Below are 26,142 nucleotides of genomic sequence, written 5' to 3'. Positions count from 1 at the left end.
TATCCACTTTGTGAGAATTTCAATCTCACCTTTTTTTTTTGGGGGGGGGGAAGAGACTGAACCAAAACTCAGGCCCAGTGTATTTTACAATGCAATGTGAGTGGCAGCAAGTGGCTGGCTGATACACCACAAACTAAGAGGACTGAGGTATGTCCACTTTGTGAGATTTTCAATCTCACTTTTTTTGGGGGGAGACTAAACCCAAACTTAGGCCATGTGTATTTTACAATGCAATGTGAGTGGCAGCAAGTGGCTGGCTGATACACCTCAAACTAAGAGGACTGAGGTATATCCACTTTGTTAGAATTTCAATCTCACTTTTTTTGGGGGGAGACTGAACCCAAACTCAGGCCCTGTGTATTTTACAATGCAATGTGAGTGGCAGCAAGTGGCTGGCTGATACACCACAATCTAAGAGTACTGACTTTTATCCACTTTGTGAGATTTTCAATCTCACTTTTTTTTGGGGGGGAGACTGAACACAAACTCAGGCCCAGTGTATTTTACAATGCAATGTGAGTGGCAGCAAGTGGCTGGCTGATACACCACAAACTAAGAGGACTGAGGTTTAACCACTTTGAGAGAATTTCAATCTCACTTTTTTTAGGGGGGAGACTGAACCAAAACTCAGGCCCTGTGTATTTTACAACGCAATGTGAGTGGCAGCAAGTGGCTGGCTGATACACCACAAACTAAGAGGACTGAGGTTTATCCACTTTGTGAGAATTTCAATCTCACTTTTTTTTTGGAGGGAGACTGAACCTAAACTCAGGCCCTGCGTATTTTACAATGCAATGTGAGTGGCAGCAAGTGGCTGGCTGATACACCACAAACTAAGAGGACTGAGGTATATCCACTTTGTGAGAATTTCAATCTTACTTTATCTGGGGAGAGGATGAACCCAAACTCAGGCCCTGTGTATTTTACAACGCAATATGAGTGGCAGCAAATTGCTGGCTGATACACCACAAACTAAGAGGACTGAGGTATGTCCACTTTGTGAGAATTTCAATCTCACTTTTTTGGGGGGAGACTGAACCAAAACTCAGACCCTGTGTATTTTACAAAGCAATGAGAGTGGCAGCAAGTGGCTGGCTGATACACCACAAACTAAAAGGACTGAGGTATGTCCACTTTGTGAGATTTTCAATCTCACTTTTTTGGGGGGGAGACTGAACCCAAACTCAGGCCCTGTGTATTTTACAACGCAATGTGAGTGGCAGTAAGTGGCTGGCTGATACACCACAAACTAAGAGGACTGAGGTTTATCCACTTTGTGACATTTTCAATCTCTTTTTTTTTGAGGGGGGAGACTGAACCTAAACTCAGGCCCTGTGCATTTTACAATGCAATGTGAGTGGCAGCAAGTGGCTGGCTGATACACCACAAACTAAGAGGACTGAGGTATATCCACTTGGTGAGAATTAAAATCTCACTTTTTTTGGGGGGAGACTGAACCAAAACTCAGGCCCAGTGTATTTTACAATGCAATGTGAGTGGCAGCAAGTGGCTGGCTGATACACCACAAACTAAGCGGACTGAGGCTTATCCACTTTGTGAGAATTTCAATCTCACTTTTTTTTTTGGGGGGGGGGGGGAGACTGAACCAAAACTCAGGCCCAGTGTATTTTACAATGCAATGTGAGTGGCAGCAAGTGGCTGGCTGATACACCACAAACTAAGAGGACTGAGGTATGTCCACTTTGTGAGATTTTCAATCTCATTTTTTTGGGGGGGACACTGAATCCAAACTCAGGCCCTGTGTATTTTACAACGCAATGTGAGTGGCAGCAAGTGGCTGGCTGATACACCACAAACTAAGAGGACTGAGGTTTATCCACTTTGTGAGATTTTCAATCTCACTTTTTTTTGGGGGGAGACTGAACCCAAACTTAGGCCCTGTGTATTTTACAATGCAATGTGAGTGGCAGCAAGTGGCTGGCTGATACACCTCAAACTAAGAGGACTGAGGTATATCCACTTTGTGAGAATTTCAATCTCACTTTTTTTTGGGGGGGAGACTGAACACAAACTCAGGCCCAGTGTATTTTACAATGCAATGTGAGTGGCAGCAAGTGGCTGGCTGATACACCACAAACTAAGAGGACTGAGGTTTATCCACTTTGTGAGATTTTCAATCTCACTTTTTTTGGGGGGAGACTGAACCAAAACTCAGGCCCAGTGTATTTTACAATGCAATGTGAGTGGCAGCAAGTGGCTGGCTGATACACCACAAACTAACAGGACTGAGGTTTATCCACTTTGTGAGAATTTCAATCTCACTTTTTTTTTTTTTTTGGGGGGGGAGACTGAACCAAAACTCAGGCCCAGTGTATTTTACAATGCAATGTGAGTGGCAGCAAGTGGCTGGCTGATACACCACAAACTAAGAGGACTGAGGTATGTCCACTTTGTGAGATTTTCAATCTCACTTTTTTGGGGGGGACACTGAATCCAAACTCAGGCCCTGTGTATTTTACAACGCAATGTTAGTGGCAGCAAGTGGCTGGCTGATAGACCACAAACTAACAGGACTGAGGTTTATCCACTTTGTGAAAATTTCAATCTCACTTTTTTTTTTTTTGGGGGGGGGAGACTGAACCAAAACTCAGGCCCAGTGTATTTTACAATGCAATGTGAGTGGCAGCAAGTGGCTGGCTGATACACCACAAACTAAGAGGACTGAGGTTTATCCACTTTGTGAGAATTTCAATCTCACTTTTTTTTGGGGGGGGAGACTGAACACAAACTCAGGCCCTGTGTATTTTACAATGCAATGTGAGTGGCAGCAAGTGGCTGGCTGATACACCACAAACTAAGAGGACTGAGGTTTATCCACTTTGTGAGAATTTCAATCTCACCTTTTTTTTTTGGGGGGGGGGGAGACTGAACACAAACTCATGCCCACTGTATTTTACAATGCAATATGAGTGGCAGCAAGTGGCTGGCTGATACACCACAAACTAAGAGGACTGAGGTATGTCCACTTTGTGAGATTTTCAATCTCACTTTTTTTGGGGGGGAGACTGAACCCAAACTCATGCCCTGTGTATTTTACAACGCAATGTGAGTGGCAGCAAGTGGCTGGCTGATACACCACAAACTAAGAGGACTGAGGTTTATCCACTTTGTGAGATTTTCAATCTCACTTTTTTGGGGGGGCGAGACTGAACACAAACTCAGGCCCAGTGTATTTTACAATGCAATGTGAGTGGCAGCAAGTGGCTGGCTGATACACCACAAACTAAGAGGACTGAGGTTTAACCACTTTGAGAGAATTTCAATCTCACTTTTTTTAGGGGGGAGACTGAACCAAAACTCAGGCCCTGTGTATTTTACAACGCAATGTGAGTGGCAGCAAGTGGCTGGCTGATACACCACAAACTAAGAGGACTGAGGTTTATCCACTTTGTGAGAATTTCAATCTCACTTTTTTTTTTGGAGGGAGACTGAACCTAAACTCAGGCCCTGCGTATTTTACAATGCAATGTGAGTGGCAGCAAGTGGCTGGCTGATACACCACAAACTAAGAGGACTGAGGTATATCCACTTTGTGAGAATTTCAATCTTACTTTATCTGGGGAGAGGATGAACCCAAACTCAGGCCCTGTGTATTTTACAACGCAATATGAGTGGCAGCAAATGGCTGGCTGATACACCACAAACTAAGAGGACTGAGGTATGTCCACTTTGTGAGAATTTCAATCTCACTTTTTTGGGGGGAGACTGAACCAAAACTCAGACCCTGTGTATTTTACAAAGCAATGAGAGTGGCAGCAAGTGGCTGGCTGATACACCACAAACTAAGAGGACTGAGGTTTATCCACTTTGTGAGATTTTCAATCTCACTTTTTTTGGGGGGGAGACTGAACCTAAACTCAGGCCCTGTGCATTTTACAACGCAATGTGAGTGGCAGCAAGTGGCTGGCTGATACACCACAAACTAAGAGGACTGAGGTATATCCACTTTGTGAGAATTTCAATCTCACTTTTTTTGGGGGGAGACTGAACCAAAACTCAGGCCCTGTGTATTTTACAATGCAATGTGAGTGGCAGCAAGTGGCTGGCTGATACACCACAAACTAAGAGGACTGAGGTATGTCCACTTTGTGAGATTTTCAATCTCACTTTTTTTAGGGGGGAGACTGAACCAAAACTCAGGCCCTGTGTATTTTACAACGCAATGTGAGTGGCAGCAAGTGGCTGGCTGATACACCACAAACTAAGAGGACTGAGGTTTATCCACTTTGTGAGAATTTCAATCTCACTTTTTTTTTGGAGGGAGACTGAACTTAAACTCAGGCCCTGCGTATTTTACAATGCAATGTGAGTGGCAGCAAGTGGCTGGCTGATACACCACAAACTAAGAGGACTGAGGTATATCCACTTTGTGAGAATTTCAATCTTACTTTATCTGGGGAGAGGATGAACCCAAACTCAGGCCCTGTGTATTTTACAACGCAATATAAGTGGCAGCAAATGGCTGGCTGATACACCACAAACTAAGAGGACTGAGGTATGTCCACTTTGTGAGAATTTCAATCTCACTTTTTTGGTGGAGACTGAACCAAAACTCAGACCCTGTGTATTTTACAAAGCAATGAGAGTGGCAGCAAGTGGCTGGCTGATACACCACAAACTAAGAGGACTGAGGTTTATCCACTTTGTGAGAATTTCAATCTCACTTTTTTTTTGGAGGGAGACTGAACCTAAACTCAGGCCCTGCGTATTTTACAATGCAATGTGAGTGGCAGCAAGTGGCTGGCTGATACACCACAAACTAAGAGGACTGAGGTATATCCACTTTGTGAGAATTTCAATCTTACTTTATCTGGGGAGAGGATGAACCCAAACTCAGGCCCTGTGTATTTTACAACGCAATATGAGTGGCAGCAAATTGCTGGCTGATACACCACAAACTAAGAGGACTGAGGTATGTCCACTTTGTGAGAATTTCAATCTCACTTTTTTGGGGGGAGACTGAACCAAAACTCAGACCCTGTGTATTTTACAAAGCAATGAGAGTGGCAGCAAGTGGCTGGCTGATACACCACAAACTAAAAGGACTGAGGTATGTCCACTTTGTGAGATTTTCAATCTCACTTTTTTGGGGGGGAGACTGAACCCAAACTCAGGCCCTGTGTATTTTACAACGCAATGTGAGTGGCAGTAAGTGGCTGGCTGATACACCACAAACTAAGAGGACTGAGGTTTATCCACTTTGTGACATTTTCAATCTCTTTTTTTTTGAGGGGGGAGACTGAACCTAAACTCAGGCCCTGTGCATTTTACAATGCAATGTGAGTGGCAGCAAGTGGCTGGCTGATACACCACAAACTAAGAGGACTGAGGTATATCCACTTGGTGAGAATTAAAATCTCACTTTTTTTGGGGGGAGACTGAACCAAAACTCAGGCCCAGTGTATTTTACAATGCAATGTGAGTGGCAGCAAGTGGCTGGCTGATACACCACAAACTAAGAGGACTGAGGTTTATCCACTTTGTGAGAATTTCAATCTCACTTTTTTTTTGGGGGGGGGGGGGGGAGACTGAACCAAAACTCAGGCCCAGTGTATTTTACAATGCAATGTGAGTGGCAGCAAGTGGCTGGCTGATACACCACAAACTAAGAGGACTGAGGTATGTCCACTTTGTGAGATTTTCAATCTCATTTTTTTTGGGGGGACACTGAATCCAAACTCAGGCCCTGTGTATTTTACAACGCAATGTGAGTGGCAGCAAGTGGCTGGCTGATACACCACAAACTAAGAGGACTGAGGTTTATCCACTTTGTGAGATTTTCAATCTCACTTTTTTTTGGGGGGAGACTGAACCCAAACTTAGGCCCTGTGTATTTTACAATGCAATGTGAGTGGCAGCAAGTGGCTGGCTGATACACCTCAAACTAAGAGGACTGAGGTATATCCACTTTGTGAGAATTTCAATCTCACTTTTTTTTGGGGGGGAGACTGAACACAAACTCAGGCCCAGTGTATTTTACAATGCAATGTGAGTGGCAGCAAGTGGCTGGCTGATACACCACAAACTAAGAGGACTGAGGTTTATCCACTTTGTGAGATTTTCAATCTCACTTTTTTTGGGGGGAGACTGAACCAAAACTCAGGCCCAGTGTATTTTACAATGCAATGTGAGTGGCAGCAAGTGGCTGGCTGATACACCACAAACTAACAGGACTGAGGTTTATCCACTTTGTGAGAATTTCAATCTCACTTTTTTTTTTTTTTTTGGGGGGGAGACTGAACCAAAACTCAGGCCCAGTGTATTTTACAATGCAATGTGAGTGGCAGCAAGTGGCTGGCTGATACACCACAAACTGAGAGGACTGAGGTATGTCCACTTTGTGAGATTTTCAATCTCACTTTTTTGGGGGGGACACTGAATCCAAACTCAGGCCCTGTGTATTTTACAACGCAATGTTAGTGGCAGCAAGTGGCTGGCTGATAGACCACAAACTAACAGGACTGAGGTTTATCCACTTTGTGAGAATTTCAATCTCACTTTTTTTTTTTTTGGGGGGGGGAGACTGAACCAAAACTCAGGCCCAGTGTATTTTACAATGCAATGTGAGTGGCAGCAAGTGGCTGGCTGATACACCACAAACTAAGAGGACTGAGGTTTATCCACTTTGTGAGAATTTCAATCTCACTTTTTTTTTGGGGGGGAGACTGAACACAAACTCAGGCCCTGTGTATTTTACAATGCAATGTGAGTGGCAGCAAGTGGCTGGCTGATACACCACAAACTAAGAGGACTGAGGTTTATCCACTTTGTGAGAATTTCAATCTCACCTTTTTTTTTGGGGGGGGGGGGAGACTGAACACAAACTCATGCCCACTGTATTTTACAATGCAATATGAGTGGCAGCAAGTGGCTGGCTGATACACCACAAACTAAGAGGACTGAGGTATGTCCACTTTGTGAGATTTTCAATCTCACTTTTTTTGGGGGGGAGACTGAACCCAAACTCATGCCCTGTGTATTTTACAACGCAATGTGAGTGGCAGCAAGTGGCTGGCTGATACACCACAAACTAAGAGGACTGAGGTTTATCCACTTTGTGAGATTTTCAATCTCACTTTTTTGGGGGGGCGAGACTGAACACAAACTCAGGCCCAGTGTATTTTACAATGCAATGTGAGTGGCAGCAAGTGGCTGGCTGATACACCACAAACTAAGAGGACTGAGGTTTAACCACTTTGAGAGAATTTCAATCTCACTTTTTTTAGGGGGGAGACTGAACCAAAACTCAGGCCCTGTGTATTTTACAACGCAATGTGAGTGGCAGCAAGTGGCTGGCTGATACACCACAAACTAAGAGGACTGAGGTTTATCCACTTTGTGAGAATTTCAATCTCACTTTTTTTTTTGGAGGGAGACTGAACCTAAACTCAGGCCCTGCGTATTTTACAATGCAATGTGAGTGGCAGCAAGTGGCTGGCTGATACACCACAAACTAAGAGGACTGAGGTATATCCACTTTGTGAGAATTTCAATCTTACTTTATCTGGGGAGAGGATGAACCCAAACTCAGGCCCTGTGTATTTTACAACGCAATATGAGTGGCAGCAAATGGCTGGCTGATACACCACAAACTAAGAGGACTGAGGTATGTCCACTTTGTGAGAATTTCAATCTCACTTTTTTGGGGGGAGACTGAACCAAAACTCAGACCCTGTGTATTTTACAAAGCAATGAGAGTGGCAGCAAGTGGCTGGCTGATACACCACAAACTAAGAGGACTGAGGTTTATCCACTTTGTGAGATTTTCAATCTCACTTTTTTTGGGGGGGAGACTGAACCTAAACTCAGGCCCTGTGCATTTTACAACGCAATGTGAGTGGCAGCAAGTGGCTGGCTGATACACCACAAACTAAGAGGACTGAGGTATATCCACTTTGTGAGAATTTCAATCTCACTTTTTTGGGGGGGAGACTGAACCAAAACTCAGGCCCTGTGTATTTTACAATGCAATGTGAGTGGCAGCAAGTGGCTGGCTGATACACCACAAACTAAGAGGACTGAGGTATGTCCACTTTGTGAGATTTTCAATCTCACTTTTTTTAGGGGGGAGACTGAACCAAAACTCAGGCCCTGTGTATTTTACAACGCAATGTGAGTGGCAGCAAGTGGCTGGCTGATACACCACAAACTAAGAGGACTGAGGTTTATCCACTTTGTGAGAATTTCAATCTCACTTTTTTTTTGGAGGGAGACTGAACTTAAACTCAGGCCCTGCGTATTTTACAATGCAATGTGAGTGGCAGCAAGTGGCTGGCTGATACACCACAAACTAAGAGGACTGAGGTATATCCACTTTGTGAGAATTTCAATCTTACTTTATCTGGGGAGAGGATGAACCCAAACTCAGGCCCTGTGTATTTTACAACGCAATATAAGTGGCAGCAAATGGCTGGCTGATACACCACAAACTAAGAGGACTGAGGTATGTCCACTTTGTGAGAATTTCAATCTCACTTTTTTGGTGGAGACTGAACCAAAACTCAGACCCTGTGTATTTTACAAAGCAATGAGAGTGGCAACAAGTGGCTGGCTGATACACCACAAACTAAGAGGACTGAGGTTTATCCACTTTGTGAGATTTTCAATCTCACTTTTTTTTGGGGGGAGACTGAACCTAAACTCAGGCCCTGTGCATTTTACAACGCAATGTGAGTGGCAGCAAGTGGCTGGCTGATACACCACAAACTAAGAGGACTGAGGTATATCCACTTTGTGAGAATTTCAATCTCACTTTTTTGCGGGGGAGACTGAACCAAAACTCAGGCCCTGTGTATTTTACAATGCAATGTGAGTGGCAGCAAGTGGCTGGCTGATACACCACAAACTAAGAGGACTGAGGTATGTCCACTTTGTGAGATTTTCAATTTCTCTTTTTTTGGGGGGACACTGTACCCAAACTCAGGCCCTGTGTATTTTACAACGCAATGTGAGTGGCAGCAAGTGGCTGGCTGATACACCACAAACTAAGAGGACTGAGGTTTATCCACTTTGTGAGATTTTCAATCTCACTTTTTTTTTGGAGGGAGACTGAACCTAAACTCAGGCCCTGTGAATTTTACAACACAATGTGAGAGGCAGCAAGTGACTGGCTGATACACCACAAACTAAGAGGACTGAGGTATATCCACTTTGTGAGAATTTCAATCTCACTTTATTTGGGGGGAGACTGAAACCAAACTCAGGCCCTGTGTATTTTACAACGCAATATGAGTGGCAGCAAATGGCTGGCTGAAACACCACAAACTAAGAGGACTGAGGTTTATCCACTTTGCGAGAATTTCAATCTCACTTTTTTTTTGGGACACAGAACCCAAACTCAGGCCCTGTGTATTTTACTACGCAATGTGAGTGGCAGCAAGTGGCTGGCTGATACACCACAAACTAAGAGGACTGAGGTATATCCACTTTGTGAGAATTTCAATCTCACTTTTTTTGGGGGGAGACTGAACCAAAACTCAGGCCCTGTGTATTTTACAATGCAATGTGAGTGGCAGCAAGTGGCTGACTGATACACCACAAACTAAGAGGACTGAGGAATATCCACTTGGTGAGAATTTCAATCTCACTTTTTTTGGGGGGGAGACTGAACCAAAACTCAGGCCCAGTGTATTTTACAATGCAATGTGAGTGGCAGCAAGTGGCTGGCTGATACACCACAAACTAAGAGGACTGAGGTTTATCCACTTTGTGAGAATTTCAATCTCACTTTTTTTTTTTTTGGGGGGGGAGACTGAACTAAAACTCAGGCCCAGTGTATTTTACAATGCAATGTGAGTGGCAGCAAGTGGCTGGCTGATACACCACAAACTAAGAGGACTGAGGTATGTCCACTTTGTGAGATTTTCAATCTCACTTTTTTTGGGGGGACACTGAATCCAAACTCAGGCCCTGTGTATTTTACAACGCAATGTGAGTGGCAGCAAGTGGCTGGCTGATACACTACAAACTAGGAGGACTGAGGTTTATCCACTTTGTGAGATTTTCAATCTCACTTTTTTTTTGGGGGGGGGAGACTGAACACAAACTCAGGCCCTGTGTATTTTACAATGCAATGTGAGTGGCAGCAAGTGGCTGGCTGATACACCACAAACTAAGAGGACTGAGGTTTATCCACTTTGTGAGATTTTCAATCTCACTTTTTTGGGGGGGAGACTGAACCCAAACTTAGGCCCTGTGTATTTTACAATGCAATGTGAGTGGCAGCAAGTGGCTGGCTGATACACCTCAAACTAAGAGGACTGAGGTATATCCACTTTGTGAGAATTTCAATCTCACTTTTTTGGGGGGAGACTGAACCCAAACTCAGGCCCTGTGTATTTTACAATGCAATGTGAGTGGCAGCAAGAGGCTGGCTGATACACCACAAACTAAGAGTACTGAGGTTTATCCACTTTGTGAGATTTTTAATCTCCCTTTTTTTGGGGGGGAGACTGAACCAAAACTCAGGCCCAGTGTATTTTACAATGCAATGTGAGTGGCAGCAAGTGGCTGGCTGATACACCACAAACTAAGAGGACTGAGGTTTATCCACTTTGTGAGATTTTCAATCTCACTTTTTTTTTGGAGGGAGACTGAACCCAAACTCAGGCCCTGTGTATTTTACTACGCAATGTGAGTGGCAGCAAATGGCTGGCTGATAAACCACAAACTAAGAGGACTGAGGTTTATCCACTTTGCGAGAATTTCAATCTCACTTTTTTTTCGGGACACAGAACCCAAACTCAGGCTCTGTGTATTTTACAATGCAATGTGAGTGGCAGCAAGTGGCTGGCTGATACACGATAAACTAAGAGGACTGAGATTTATCCACTGTGTGAGATTTTCAATCTCACTTTTTTGGGGGGACACTGATCCCAAACTCAGGCCCTGTGTATTTTACAACGCAATGTGAGTGGCAGCAAGTGGCTGGCTGATACACCACAAACTAAGAGGACTGAGGTATATCCACTTTGTGAGAATTTCAATCTTACTTTATCTGGGGAGAGGATGAACCCAAACTCAGGCCCTGTGTATTTTACAACGAAATATGAGTGGCAGCAAATGGCTGGCTGATACACCACAAACTAAGAGGACTGAGGTATGTCCACTTTGTGAGAATTTCAATCTCACTTTTTTGGGGGGAGACTGAACCAAAACTCAGACCCTGTGTATTTTACAAAGCAATGAGAGTGGCAGCAAGTGGCTGGCTGATACACCACAAACTAAGAGGACTGAGGTTTATCCACTTTGTGAGATTTTCAATCTCACTTTTTTTGGGGGGGAGACTGAACCTAAACTCAGGCCCTGTGCATTTTACAACGCAATGTGCGTGGCAGCAAGTGGCTGGCTGATACACCACAAACTAAGAGGACTGAGGTATATCCACTTTGTGAGAATTTCAATCTCACTTTTTTGGGGGGGAGACTGAAACAAATCTCAGGCCCTGTGTATTTTACAATGCAATGTGAGTGGCAGCAAGTGGCTGGCTGATACACCACAAACTAAGAGGACTGAGGTATGTCCACTTTGTGAGATTTTCAATTTCACTTTTTTTGGGGGGACACTGAACCCAAACTCAGGCCCTGTGTATTTTACAACGCAATGTGAGTGGCAGCAAGTGGCTGGCTGATACACCACAAACTAAGAGGACTGAGGTTTATCCACTTTGTGAGATTTTCAATCTCACTTTTTTTTTGCAGGGAGACTGAACCTAAACTCAGGCCCTGTGAATTTTACAACACAATGTGAGAGGCAGCAAGTGACTGGCTGATACACCACAAACTAAGAGGACTGAGGTATATCCACTTTGTGAGAATTTCAATCTCACTTTATTTGGGGGGAGACTGAAACCAAACTCAGGCCCTGTGTATTTTACAACGCAATATGAGTGTCAGCAAATGGCTGGCTGAAACACCACAAACTAAGAGGACTGAGGTTTATCCACTTTGCGAGAATTTCAATCTCACTTTTTTTTTGGGACACAGAACCCAAACTCAGGCCCTGTGTATTTCACTACGCAATGTGAGTGGCAGCAAGTGGCTGGCTGATACACCACAAACTAAGAGGACTGAGGTATATCCACTTTGTGAGAATTTCAATCTCGCTTTTTTGGGGGGAGACTGAACCAAAACTCAGGCCCAGTGTATTTTACAATGCAATGTGAGTGGCAGCAAGTGGCTGGCTTATACACCACAAACTAAGAGGACTGAGGTTTATCCACTTTGTGAGATTTTCAATCTCACTTTTTTTTGGGGGGGAGACTGAATCTAAACTCAGGCCCTCTGCATTTTACAATGCAATGTGAGTGGCAGCAAGTGGCTGGCTGATACACCACAAACTAAGAGGACTGAGGTATATCCACTTTGTGAGAATTTCAATCTCACTTTTTTGGGGGGGAGACTGAACCAAAACTCAGGCCCTGTGTATTTTACAATGCAATGTGAGTGGCAGCAAGTGGCTGGCTGATACACCACAAACTAAGAGGACTGAGGTATATCCACTTGGTGAGAATTTCAATCTCACTTTTTTTGGGGGGAGACTGAACCAAAACTCAGGCCCAGTGTATTTTACAATGCAATGTGAGTGGCAGCAAGTGGCTGGCTGATACACCACAAACTAAGAGGACTGAGGTTTATCCACTTTGTGAAATTTTCAATCTCACTTTTTTGGGGGGGCGAGATTGAACACAAACTCAGGCCCTGTGTATTTTACAATGCAATGTGAGTGGCAGCAAGTGGCTGGCTGATACACCTCAAACTAAGAGGACTGAGGTATATCCACTTTGTGAGAATTTCAATCTCACTTTTTTTGGGGAAGACTGAACCCAAACTCAGGCCCTGTGTATCTTACAACGCAATGTGAGTGGCAGCAAGTGGCTGGCTGATACACCACAAACTAAGGCCGCCGTCACACTAGCGAGTTTTACGGACGTAAGAGCGCAGAAACTACGTCCGTAAAACTCGCATAACATACGGCACAATTATTCTCAATGGGGCTGCTCCTATTAGCCGTATATTACGGTTCAGTATTATACGGCTTTCTACGGCCGTACAAAATCGCAGCATGCTGCGTTTGTCAGCGTACTGCGCAAAAAAATCGCCAATGAAAGTCTATGGGGGCGAGAAAAATACGGATTCCACACGGACCAGCAGTGTGACTTGCGAGAAATACGCAGCGCTGTTAGTGAAAAGTCGGTAATTCAATTGCCGGCTTTTCATTTCTCCTACACAAACCCGACAGGATATGAGACATGGTTTACATACAGTAAACCATCTCATATCCCACTTTTTTTTGCATATTCCACACTACTAACGTTAGTAGTGTGTATGTGCAAAATTTCAGCGCTGTAGCTGCTAAAATAAAGGGTTAAATGGCGGAAAAAATTGGCGTGGGCTCCCGCACAATTTTCTCCGCCAGAGCGGTAAAGCCAGTGACTGAGGGCAGATATTAATAGCCAGGAGAGGGTCCATGGTTATTGGCCCCCCCGTGGCTAAAAACATCTGCCCCCAGCCACCCCAGAAAAGGCACATCTGGAAGAAACGCCTATTCTGGCACTTGGCCACTCTCTTCCCACTCCCTGTAGCGGTGGGATATGGGGTAATGAAGGGTTAATGCCACCTTGCTATTGGAAGGTGACATTAAGCCAGATTAATAATGGAGAGGCGTCAATTATGACACCTATCCATTATTAATCCAATTGTTGGAAAGGGTTAAAAAACACACACACATGATTTAAAAGTATTTTAATGAAATAAACACAGCGGTTGTTGTAATAATTTATTGTTCTCTCAAATCCATTTGCAGTCCCTCGCTTGGCAACATAATAAACGCACAAGATACATACCTTCTGATGTACTGTCAGGTCCAACGATGTAATCCATCTGAAGGGGTTAACTAATATTACAAGCAGGAGCCCTGCTATAATGCAGCTGTGCTCCGTGCTTGTAATTCCCCTGCGAATGAATGAAATGTAGGTCATTGACCTACATTTCATTCATTCGCGGTGATGCACCCCCTGGTGGATGTCCTCATATGACCTGGAGCGTGGGAAAAAGTTCCCAGGCTGCAGTTCATGAGAACATCCACCAGAGGGCGCCTCACCGCGAATGAATGAAATGTAGGTCAATGACCTACATTTCATTCATTCGCAGGGGAATTACAGGCACGGAGCACAGCTGCATTATAGCAGGGCTCCTGCCTGTAATATTAGTTAACCCCTTCAGATGGATTACTTCGTGGGACGTGACAGTTCATCAGAGAGGGTATGTATCTTGTGCGTTTATTATGTTGCCAAGCGAGGGACTGCAAATGGATTTGAGAGAACAATAAATTATTACAACAACCGCTGTGTTTATTTTATTAAAATCCTTTTTAATCATGTGTGTGTGTGTGTTTTTTAACCCTTTCCAACAATTGGATTAATAATGGATAGGTGTCATAATTGACGCCTCTCCATTATTAATCTGGCTTAATGTCACCTTCCAATAGCAAGGTGGCATTAACCCTTCATTACCCCATATCCCACCGCTACAGGGAGTGGGAAGAGAGTGGCCAAGTGCCAGAATAGGCGCATCTTCCAGATATGCCTTTTCTGGGGTGGCTGGGGGCAGATGTTTGTAGCCAGGGGGGGCCAATAACCATGGACCCTCTCTAGGCTATTAATATCTGCCCTCAGTCACTGGCTTTCCCACTCTGGCGGAGAAAATTGCGCGGGAGCCCACGCCAATTTTTTCCGCAATTTAACCCTTTATTTCAGCAGCTACAGCACTGAAATTTTGCACATACACACTACTAACATTAGTAGTGTGGAATATGCAAAAAAAATGGGGATATGAGATGGTTTACTGTATGTAAACCATGTCTCATATCCTGTCGGGTTTGTGCAGGAGAAATGAATAGCCGGCAATTGAATTACCGGCTTTTAACACATATCGCGCTGAATGAAATCTAAATACAGAATATATATATATGTGTCTCAATGACATATATATATATATATATATATACTGTATATATGTTTTCCCGAACATTTGAGCACATAAATCCATTAGATGTCGGTTTTGCAAGCCTGCGCGAAAATCTCGCAGTACGGATGCCATACGGATTACATACGGAGGATGCCATGCGCAAAATACGCTGACACACCCTGACTACGGAGCAATATTTTGGGAACATTTCTCCGTATTACGGCCGTAGTACGGACGTATAATACGTGGCGTATTGTCTTACGCCCAGTGTGACGCCGGCCTAAGAGTACTGAGTTTTATCCACTTTGTGAGATTTTCAATCTCACTTTTTTTTTGGAGGGAGACTGAACCTAAACTCAGGCCCTGCGTATTTTACAATGCAATGTGAGTGGCAGCAAGTGGCTGGCTGATACACCACAAACTAAGAGGACTGAGGTATATCCACTTGGTGAGAATTTCAATCTCTCTTTTTTAGGGGGGAGACTGAACCAAAACTCAGGCCCAGTGTATTTTACAATGCAATGTGAGTGGCAGCAAGTGGCTGGCTGATACACCACAAACTAAGGGTACTGAGGTTTATCCACTTTGTGAGATTCTCAATCTCCCTTTTTTTGGGGGGGCAGACTGAACCAAAACTCAGGCCCAGTGTATTTTACAATGCAATGTGAGTGGCATCAAGTGACTGGCTGATACACCACAAACTAAGAGGACTGAGGTATGTCCACTTTGTGAGATTTTCAATCTCACTTTTTTTGGGGGGAGACTGAACCCAAACTTAGGCCATGTGTATTTTACAATGCAATGTGAGTGGCAGCAAGTGGCTGGCTGATACACCTCAAACTAAGAGGACTGAGGTATATCCACTTTGTTAGAATTTCAATCTCACTTTTTTTGGGGGGAGACTGAACCCAAACTCAGGCCCTGTGTATTTTACAATGCAATGTGAGTGGCAGCAAGTGGCTGGCTGATACACCACAAACTAAGAGTACTGACTTTTATCCACTTTGTGAGATTTTCAATCTCACTTTTTTTTGGGGGGGAGACTGAACACAAACTCAGGCCCAGTGTATTTTACAATGCAATGTGAGTGGCAGCAAGTGGCTGGCTGATACACCACAAACTAAGAGGACTGAGGTTTAACCACTTTGAGAGAATTTCAATCTCACTTTTTTTTAGGGGGGAGACTGAACCAAAACTCAGGCCCTGTGTATTTTACAACGCAATGTGAGTGGCAGCAAGTGGCTCTCTGATACACCACAAACTAAGAGGACTGAGGTTTATCCACTTTGTGAGAATTTCAATCTCACTTTTTTTTTGGAGGGAGACTGAACCTAAACTCAGGCCCTGCGTATTTTACAATGCAATGTGAGTGGCAGCAAGTGGCTGGCTGATACACCACAAACTAAGAGGACTGAGGTATATCCACTTTGTGAGAATTTCAATCTTACTTTATCTGGGGAGAGGATGAACCCAAACTCAGGCCCTGTGTATTTTACAACGCAATATGAGTGGCAGCAAATGGCTGGCTGATACACCACAAACTAAGAGGACTGAGGTATGTCCACTTTGTGAGAATTTCAATCTCACTTTTTTGGGGAGAGACTGAACCAAAACTCAGACTGTTGTGAATTTGGATTCTGGGCTCCCCCGGTGGCCGCTTGTGGAATTGGACTTGTCATCCTCTTTCCTGTTTCACCTGGTTCCATCAGTAGTGGGTGTCGCTATTTAAGCTCATTTCTCTGGTGGTTTCTTGCCGGTCAACAATGTTATCTGATGCCTCTCAGTGCTTGTTCCTGCTTCTAGACAACTACTAGATAAGTTGGACTTTTGTCCATGTTTTGTTTTGCCTATTTGTTCCAGTTCACAGCTGAAGTTTTGTTACTGTGTCTGGAAAGCTCTCGTTGATCAGGGATTGCTACTCTGGCGTTATGAGTTAATGCCAGAGTTTAAGGTAATCTCTGGATGGTGTTTTGTTAGTGTTTTTCTGCTGACCATGAAAGTATACTATCTGTCTTCTGCTATCTAGTAAGCGGACCTCAAATTTGCTAAGACTATTTTCCTGCTACGTTTGTTGTTTCATCTGAACTCACCGTCATTATATGTGGGGGGCTACTGTCTTCTTTTTAATATTTCTCTAGAGGTGAGCCAGGTCTTATATTTCCCTCTGCTAGCTATTTAGGTCTTAGGCCAGAGCTGGGCATCTAGCGATAAATAGGAAATGCTACCTGGCTATTTCTAGTTGCGCGGCAGGCTTAGTTCATGGTCAGTATAGTTCCATCTTCCGAGAGCTTGTCCCTCTATAGGCTTGCTATGATCTCTGCCTGCAGAGATCATGACAGTTTGACCGGCCAATAAAGTGTTAAAGACCCAGGTTGAGAAAGGAGAGTTATAAGAAGTCTGCTGGAATTTTTTTTTTTTTTTCCTCCAGTCTGCCTTGCTGCAGTCTTTTTTCTCTCTCTCCTCCTAATCTCTGTATGCTCTGTGTGCACCTGACAATAATGGATCTCCAGAGTGTAACTGCGGGTTTGAATAATCTCATCACGAAAGTACAAAATTTACAAGATTTTGTGGTACATGCTCCGGTATCTGAGCCGAGAATTCCTTTGCCGGAGTTCTTCACAGGGAATAGAGCTAGCTTCCAGAATTTCCGAAATAATTGTAAGCTTTATTTGTCCCTGAAGTCTCGTTCAGCTGGAGACCCTGCTCAGCAGGTTAGGATTGTGATTTCCTTGCTCAGGGGTGACCCTCAAGATTGGGCCTTCTCATTGCCAGCAGGGGATCCTGCGTTACGCGATGTGGATGCGTTTTTTCTGGCCTTGGGCTTGCTTTATGAGGAACCTCATTTGGAACTTCAGGCAGAAAAAACTTTGATGGCACTATCTCAGGGGCAAGACGAAGCTGAAGTTTTCTGCCAAAAATTCCGTAAATGGTCTGTGCTTACTCAGTGGAATGAGTGCGCCTTGGCGGCAACTTTCAGAGAAGGTCTCTCTGATGCCGTTAAGGATGTTATGGTGGGGTTCCCTTTGCCTGCAGGTCTGAATGAGTCCATGACAATGGCTATTCAGATTGATAGGCGTCTGCGGGAGCGCAAACCGGTGCACCATCTGGCGGTGTCTATGGAAAAGACGCCAGAAAGTATGCAGTGTGATAGAATTCTGTCCAGGAGCGAGCGACAGAATTTTAGACGGAAGAATGGATTGTGTTTCTATTGTGGGGATTCTACTCATGTTATATCAGCATGCTCTAGGCGTACAAAGAAGCTTGATAAGTCTGTTTCCATTGGCACCATTCAGTCTAAGTTTATTTTGTCTGTAACCCTGATTTGTTCTTTGTCATCCATTGCCACGGACGCCTATGTTGACTCTGGCGCCGCTCTGAGTCTTATGGATTGGTCCTTTGCCAATCGTTGTGGTTTTGATTTAGAGCCTTTGGAGACTCTTATTCCTCTGAAGGGGATTGACTCCACCCCATTGGCTAATAATAAACCACAATACTGGACACAAGTAACCATGCGTATCAATCCGGATCACCAGGAGATTATTCGTTTCCTGGTGCTGTATAATTTACATGACGATTTGGTACTGGGATTGCCATGGTTGCAGTCTCACAACCCAGTCTTGGACTGGAGAGCAGTGTCTGTGTTGAGCTGGGGATGTAAGGGTATTCATGGGGACGTACCTTTGGTTTCTATTTCGTCGTCCATTCCCTCTGAAGTCCCTGAGTTCCTCTCTGATTATCAAGACGTCTTTGACGAACCCAAGCTTGGGTCGTTACCTCCGCACCGTGAGTGCGATTGTGCCATAGATTTGATACCGGGTTGTAAATATCCAAAGGGTCGTTTGTTTAATTTGTCTGTGCCGGAACATGCTGCTATGCGGGAATATATAAAGGAGTCTTTGGAAAAGGGACATATTCGTCCATCTTCTTCTCCCTTGGGAGCTGGGTTTTTCTTTGTCTCAAAAAAAGACGGCTCTTTGAGACCATGTATTGATTATCGGCTTCTGAATAAGATCACTGTTAGGTATCAATACCCATTGCCATTGCTTACTGATTTGTTTGCTCGTATAGAGGGTGCTAAGTGGTTCTCTAAAATTGATCTTCGTGGGGCGTATAATTTGGTGCGGATCAGGCAGGGGGATGAGTGGAAGACCGCATTTAATACGCCCGAGGGCCACTTTGAGTATTTGGTCATGCCTTTTGGTCTTTCTAATGCCCCTTCAGTTTTCCAGTCTTTTATGCATGATATTTTCCGCGATTTTCTGGATAAATTTATGATAATATATCTGGATGATATTCTGATTTTTTCTGATGACTGGGACTCTCATGTCCAGCAGGTCAGGAGAGTTTTTCAGGTTCTGCGGTCTAATTCTTTATGTGTGAAGGGGTCTAAGTGCGTTTTTGGGGTCCAGAAAATTTCCTTTTTGGGGTATATTTTTTCTCCCTCTTCCATTGAGATGGATCCCGTCAAGGTGCAAGCTATTTGTGACTGGACTCAGCCCTCCTCTCTTAAGGGTCTTCAGAGATTTTTGGGCTTTGCCAACTTTTACCGCCGATTTATTGCTGGTTTTTCGGATGTCGTTAAACCACTGACTGATTTGACCAGACAAGGCGCTGATGTTGCTAATTGGTCCCCTCATGCTGTAGAGGCCTTTCAGGAGCTTAAGCGCCGTTTTGCCTCTGCCCCTGTGTTGCGTCAGCCTGATGTGAATCTGCCTTTTCAGGTTGAGGTTGACGCTTCGGAGATCGGAGCTGGGGCAGTGTTGTCGCAGAAAGGTTCCGACTGCTCCGTCATTAGGCCTTGTGCCTTCTTTTCTCGCAAGTTTTCGCCCGCAGAGCGGAATTATGATGTTGGGAATCGGGAGCTTTTGGCCATGAAGTGGGCGTTTGAGGAGTGGCGCCATTGGCTCGAGGGGGCTAGGCATCAGGTGGTGGTATTGACTGACCACAAAAATTTGATTTATCTTGAGACTGCCAGACGCCTGAATCCTAGACAGGCGCGCTGGTCTTTATTTTTTTCTCGCTTTAATTTTGTGGTGTCATACCTACCGGGTTCTAAGAATGTTAAGGCAGATGCCCTTTCTAGGAGTTTTGACCCGGACTCTCCTGGTAATTCTGAACCCACAGGTATCCTTAGGGAGGGAGTAATTTTGTCGGCCGTTTCTCCTGATCTGCGGCGGTCCTTGCAAGAGTTTCAGGCGGATAGACCGGATCGTTGTCCGCCTGATAGACTGTTTGTTCCGGATGATTGGACCAGCAGAGTCATCTCTGAGGTACATTCTTCTGCATTGGCAGGTCATCCCGGAATTTTTGGTACCAGGGATTTGGTGGCAAGATCCTTCTGGTGGCCTTCCCTGTCACTAGATGTGCGAGTCTTTGTGCAGTCATGTGACGTTTGTGCTCGGGCCAAGTCTTGTAGTTCTCGGGCTAGCGGACTGCTGTTGCCCTTGCCTATTCCTAAGAGGCCTTGGACACACATCTCGATGGATTTTATTTCAGATCTGCCTGTTTCCCAGAAGATGTCTGTCATCTGGGTGGTCTGTGACCGTTTCTCTAAAATGGTCCATTTGGTTCCTCTGCCCAAGTTGCCTTCTTCTTCTGAGTTGGTTCCTCTGTTTTTTCAGAATGTTGTCCGATTGCACGGTATTCCTGAGAATATTGTTTCTGACAGAGGTACCCAATTTGTGTCTAGATTTTGGCGGGCATTCTGTGCTAGGATGGGCATAGATTTGTCTTTTTCATCTGCTTTTCACCCTCAGACTAATGGCCAGACCGAGCGGACTAATCAGACCCTTGAGACATATCTGAGGTGTTTTGTCTCTGCTGACCAGGATGATTGGGTTGCTTTTTTGCCATTGGCAGAGTTCGCCCTCAATAATCGGGCCAGTTCTTCCACCTTGGTGTCCCCGTTTTTCTGTAATTCGGGGTTTCACCCTCGATTTTCCTCCGGTCAGGTGGAATCCTCGGATTGTCCTGGAGTGGATGCGGTGGTGGAGAGATTGCATCACATCTGGGGGCAGGTTATGGACAATTTGAAGTTGTCCCAGGAGAAGACTCAGCGTTTTGCCAACCGTCATCGTCGTGTTGGTTCTCGGCTTTGTGTTGGAGATTTAGTGTGGTTGTCTTCTCGTTTTGTCCCTATGAGGGTCTCTTCTCCTAAGTTTAAACCTCGGTTCATCGGCCCTTATAGAATATTGGAGATTCTTAATCCTGTTTCTTTCCGTTTGGACCTCCCTGCGTCCTTTTCCATTCATAACGTTTTTCATCGGTCGTTATTGCGCAGGTATGAGGTACCTGTTGTACCTTCAGTTGAGCCTCCTGCTCCGGTGTTGGTTGAGGGTGAGTTGGAGTACGTTGTGGAGAAAATTTTGGACTCTCGTGTTTCCAGACGGAAACTCCAGTATCTGGTCAACTGGAAGGGTTACGGCCAGGAGGATAATTCTTGGGTCAATGCATCTGATGTTCATGCTTCTGATCTTGTTCGTGCCTTCCATAGGGCTCATCCTGGTCGCCCTGGTGGATCTGGTGAGGGTTCGGTGCCCCCTCCTTGAGGGGGGGGTACTGTTGTGAATTTGGATTCTGGGCTCCCCCGGTGGCCGCTTGTGGAATTGGACTTGTCATCCTCTTTCCTGTTTCACCTGGTTCCATCAGTAGTGGGTGTCGCTATTTAAGCTCATTTCTCTGGTGGTTTCTTGCCGGTCAACAATGTTATCTGATGCCTCTCAGTGCTTGTTCCTGCTTCTAGACAACTACTAGATAAGTTGGACTTTTGTCCATGTTTTGTTTTGCCTATTTGTTCCAGTTCACAGCTGAAGTTTTGTTACTGTGTCTGGAAAGCTCTCGTTGATCAGGGATTGCTACTCTGGCGTTATGAGTTAATGCCAGAGTTTAAGGTAATCTCTGGATGGTGTTTTGTTAGTGTTTTTCTGCTGACCATGAAAGTATACTATCTGTCTTCTGCTATCTAGTAAGCGGACCTCAAATTTGCTAAGACTATTTTCCTGCTACGTTTGTTGTTTCATCTGAACTCACCGTCATTATATGTGGGGGGCTACTGTCTTCTTTTTAATATTTCTCTAGAGGTGAGCCAGGTCTTATATTTCCCTCTGCTAGCTATTTAGGTCTTAGGCCAGAGCTGGGCATCTAGCGATAAATAGGAAATGCTACCTGGCTATTTCTAGTTGCGCGGCAGGCTTAGTTCATGGTCAGTATAGTTCCATCTTCCGAGAGCTTGTCCCTCTATAGGCTTGCTATGATCTCTGCCTGCAGAGATCATGACATCAGACCCTGTGTATTTTACAAAGCAATGAGAGTGGCAGCAAGTGGCTGGCTGATACACCACAAACTAAGAGGACTGAGGTTTATCCACTTTGTGAGATTTTCAATCTCACTTTTTTTGGGGGGGAGACTGAACCTAAACTCAGGCCCTGTGCATTTTACAACGCAATGTGAGTGGCAGCAAGTGGCTGGCTGATACACCACAAACTAAGAGGACTGAGGTATATCCACTTTGTGAGAATTTCAATCTCACTTTTTTGGGGGGGAGACTGAACCAAAACTCAGACCCTGTGTATTTTACAATGCAATGTGAGTGGCAGCAAGTGGCTGGCTGATACACCACAAACTAAGAGGACTGAGGTATGTTCACTTTGTGAGATTTTCAATCTCACTTTTTTTAGGGGGGAGACTGAACCAAAACTCAGGCCCTGTGTATTTTACAACGCAATGTGAGTGGCAGCAAGTGGCTGGCTGATACACCACAAACTAAGAGGACTGAGGTTTATCCACTTTGTGAGAATTTCAATCTCACTTTTTTTTTGGAGGGAGACTGAACCTAAACTCAGGCCCTGCGTATTTTACAATGCAATGTGAGTGGCAGCAAGTGGCTGGCCGATACACCACAAACTAAGAGGACTGAGGTATATCCACTTTGTGAGAATTTCAATCTTACTTTATCTGGGGAGAGGATGAACCCAAACTCAGGCCCTGTGTATTTTACAACGAAATATGAGTGGCAGCAAATGGCTGGCTGATACACCACAAACTAAGAGGACTGAGGTATGTCCACTTTGTGAGAATTTCAATCTCACTTTTTTGGGGGGAGACTGAACCAAAACTCAGACCCTGTGTATTTTACAAAGCAATGAGAGTGGCAGCAAGTGGCTGGCTGATACACCACAAACTAAGAGGACTGAGGTTTATCCACTTTGTGAGATTTTCAATCTCACTTTTTTTGGGGGGGAGACTGAACCTAAACTCAGGCCCTGTGCATTTTACAACGCAATGTGCGTGGCAGCAAGTGGCTGGCTGATACACCACAAACTAAGAGGACTGAGGTATATCCACTTTGTGAGAATTTCAATCTCACTTTTTTTGGGGGGAGACTGAAACAAAACTCAGGCCCTGTGTATTTTACAATGCAATGTGAGTGGCAGCAAGTGGCTGGCTGATACACCACAAACTAAGAGGACTGAGGTATGTCCACTTTGTGAGATTTTCAATTTCACTTTTTTTGGGGGGACACTGAACCCAAACTCAGGCCCTGTGTATTTTACAACGCAATGTGAGTGGCAGCAAGTGGCTGGCTGATACACCACAAACTAAGAGGACTGAGGTTTATCCACTTTGTGAGATTTTCAATCTCACTTTTTTTTTGCAGGGAGACTGAACCTAACTCAGGCCCTGTGAATTTTACAACACAATGTGAGAGGCAGCAAGTGACTGGCTGATACACCACAAACTAAGAGGACTGAGGTATATCCACTTTGTGAGAATTTCAATCTCACTTTATTTGGGGGGAGACTGAAACCAAACTCAGGCCCTGTGTATTTTACAACGCAATATGAGTGTCAGCAAATGGCTGGCTGAAACACCACAAACTAAGAGGACTGAGGTTTATCCACTTTGCGAGAATTTCAATCTCACTTTTTTTTTGGGACACAGAACCCAAACTCAGGCCCTGTGTATTTCACTACGCAATGTGAGTGGCAGCAAGTGGCTGGCTGATACACCACAAACTAAGAGGACTGAGGTATATCCACTTTGTGAGAATTTCAATCTCGCTTTTTTGGGGGGAGACTGAACCAAAACTCAGGCCCAGTGTATTTTACAATGCAATGTGAGTGGCAGCAAGTGGCTGGCTTATACACCACAAACTAAGAGGACTGAGGTTTATCCACTTTGTGAGATTTTCAATCTCACTTTTTTTTTGGGGGGGAGACTGAATCTAAACTCAGGCCCTCTGCATTTTACAATGCAATGTGAGTGGCAGCAAGTGGCTGGCTGATACACCACAAACTAAGAGGACTGAGGTATATCCACTTTGTGAGAATTTCAATCTCACTTTTTTTGGGGGGAGACTGAACCAAAACTCAGGCCCTGTGTATTTTACAATGCAATGTGAGTGGCAGCAAGTGGCTGGCTGATACACCACAAACTAAGAGGACTGAGGTATATCCACTTGGTGAGAATTTCAATCTCACTTTTTTTGGGGGGAGACTGAACCAAAACTCAGGCCCAGTGTATTTTACAATGCAATGTGAGTGGCAGCAAGTGGCTGGCTGATACACCACAAACTAAGAGGACTGAGGTTTATCCACTTTGTGAGATTTTCAATCTCACTTTTTTTGGGGGGAGACTGAACCCAAACTCAGGCCCTGTGTATTTTACAACGCAATGTGAGTGGCAGTAAGTGGCTGGCTGATACACCACAAACTAAGAGGACTAAGGTATATCCACTTTGTGAGAATTTCAATCTCACTTTTTTTGGGGGGGAGACTGATCCAAACTCAGGCCCAGTGTATTTTACAATGCAATGTGAGTGGCAGCAAGTGGCTGGCTGATATACCACAAACTAAGAGTACTGAGGTTTATCCACTTTGTGAGATTTTCAATCTCTCTTTTTTTTGGGGGGGGGGAGACTGAACACAAACTCAGACCCTGTGTATTTTACAATGCAATGTGAGTGGCAGCAAGTGGCTGGCTGATACACCACAAACTAAGAGGACTGAGGTTTATCCACTTTGTGAGATTTTCAATCTCTTTTTTTTTTGGGGGGGGAGACTGAACCTAAACTCAGGCCCTGTGCATTTTACAATGCAATGTAAATGGCAGCAAGTGGCTGGCTGATACACCACAAACTAAGAGGGCTGAGGTATTTCCACTTTGTGAGAATTTCAATCTCACTTTTTTTGGGGGGAGACTGAACCAAAACTCAGGCCCTGTGTATTTTACAATGCAATGTGAGTGGCAGCAAGTGGCTGGCTGATACACCACAAACTAAGAGGACTGAGGTATATCCACTTGGTGAGAATTTCAATCTCACTTTTTTGGGGGGGAGACTGAACCAAAACTCAGGCCCAGTGTATTTTACAATGCAATGTGAGTGGCAGCAAGTGGCTGGCTGATACACCACAAACTAAGAGTACTGACTTTTATCCACTTTGTGAGATTTTCAATCTCACTTTTTTTTGGGGGGGAGACTGAACACAAACTCAGGCCCAGTGTATTTTACAATGCAATGTGAGTGGCAGCAAGTGGCTGGCTGATACACCACAAACTAAGAGGACTGAGGTTTAACCACTTTGTGAGAATTTCAATCTCACTTTTTTTGGGGGGAGACTGAACCAAAACTCAGGCCCAGTGTATTTTACAATGCAATGTGAGTGGCAGCAAGTGGCTGGCTGATACACCACAAACTAAGAGGACTGAGGTATGTCCAGTTTGTGAGATTTTCAATCTCCCTTTTTTGTGGGGGGACACTGAACCCAAACTCATGCCCTGTGTATTTTACAACGCAATGTGAGTGGCAGCAAGTGGCTGGCTGATACACCACAAACTAAGAGGACTGAGGTATATCCACTTTGTGAGAATTTCAATCTCACTTTTTTGGGGGGGAGACTGAACCAAAACTCACGCCCAGTGTATTTTACAATGCAATGTGAGTGGCAGCAAGTGGCTGGCTGATACACCACAAACTAAGAGGACTGAGGTTTATCCACTTTGTGAAATTTTCAATCTCACTTTTTTTGGGGGGCGAGACTGAACACAAACTCAGGCCCTGTGTATTTTACAATGCAATGTGAGTGGCAGCAAGTGGCTGGCTGATACACCTCAAACTAAGAGGACTGAGGTATATCCACTTTGTGAGAATTTCAAT

Source organism: Ranitomeya variabilis, chromosome 2, assembly GCF_051348905.1.
Source record: "Ranitomeya variabilis isolate aRanVar5 chromosome 2, aRanVar5.hap1, whole genome shotgun sequence".
In the NCBI taxonomy this organism is placed as follows: Eukaryota; Metazoa; Chordata; class Amphibia; order Anura; family Dendrobatidae; genus Ranitomeya; species Ranitomeya variabilis.
The sequence above is the reverse complement of the archived record's forward strand: the minus strand, read 5'-3'. Positions refer to the sequence as shown.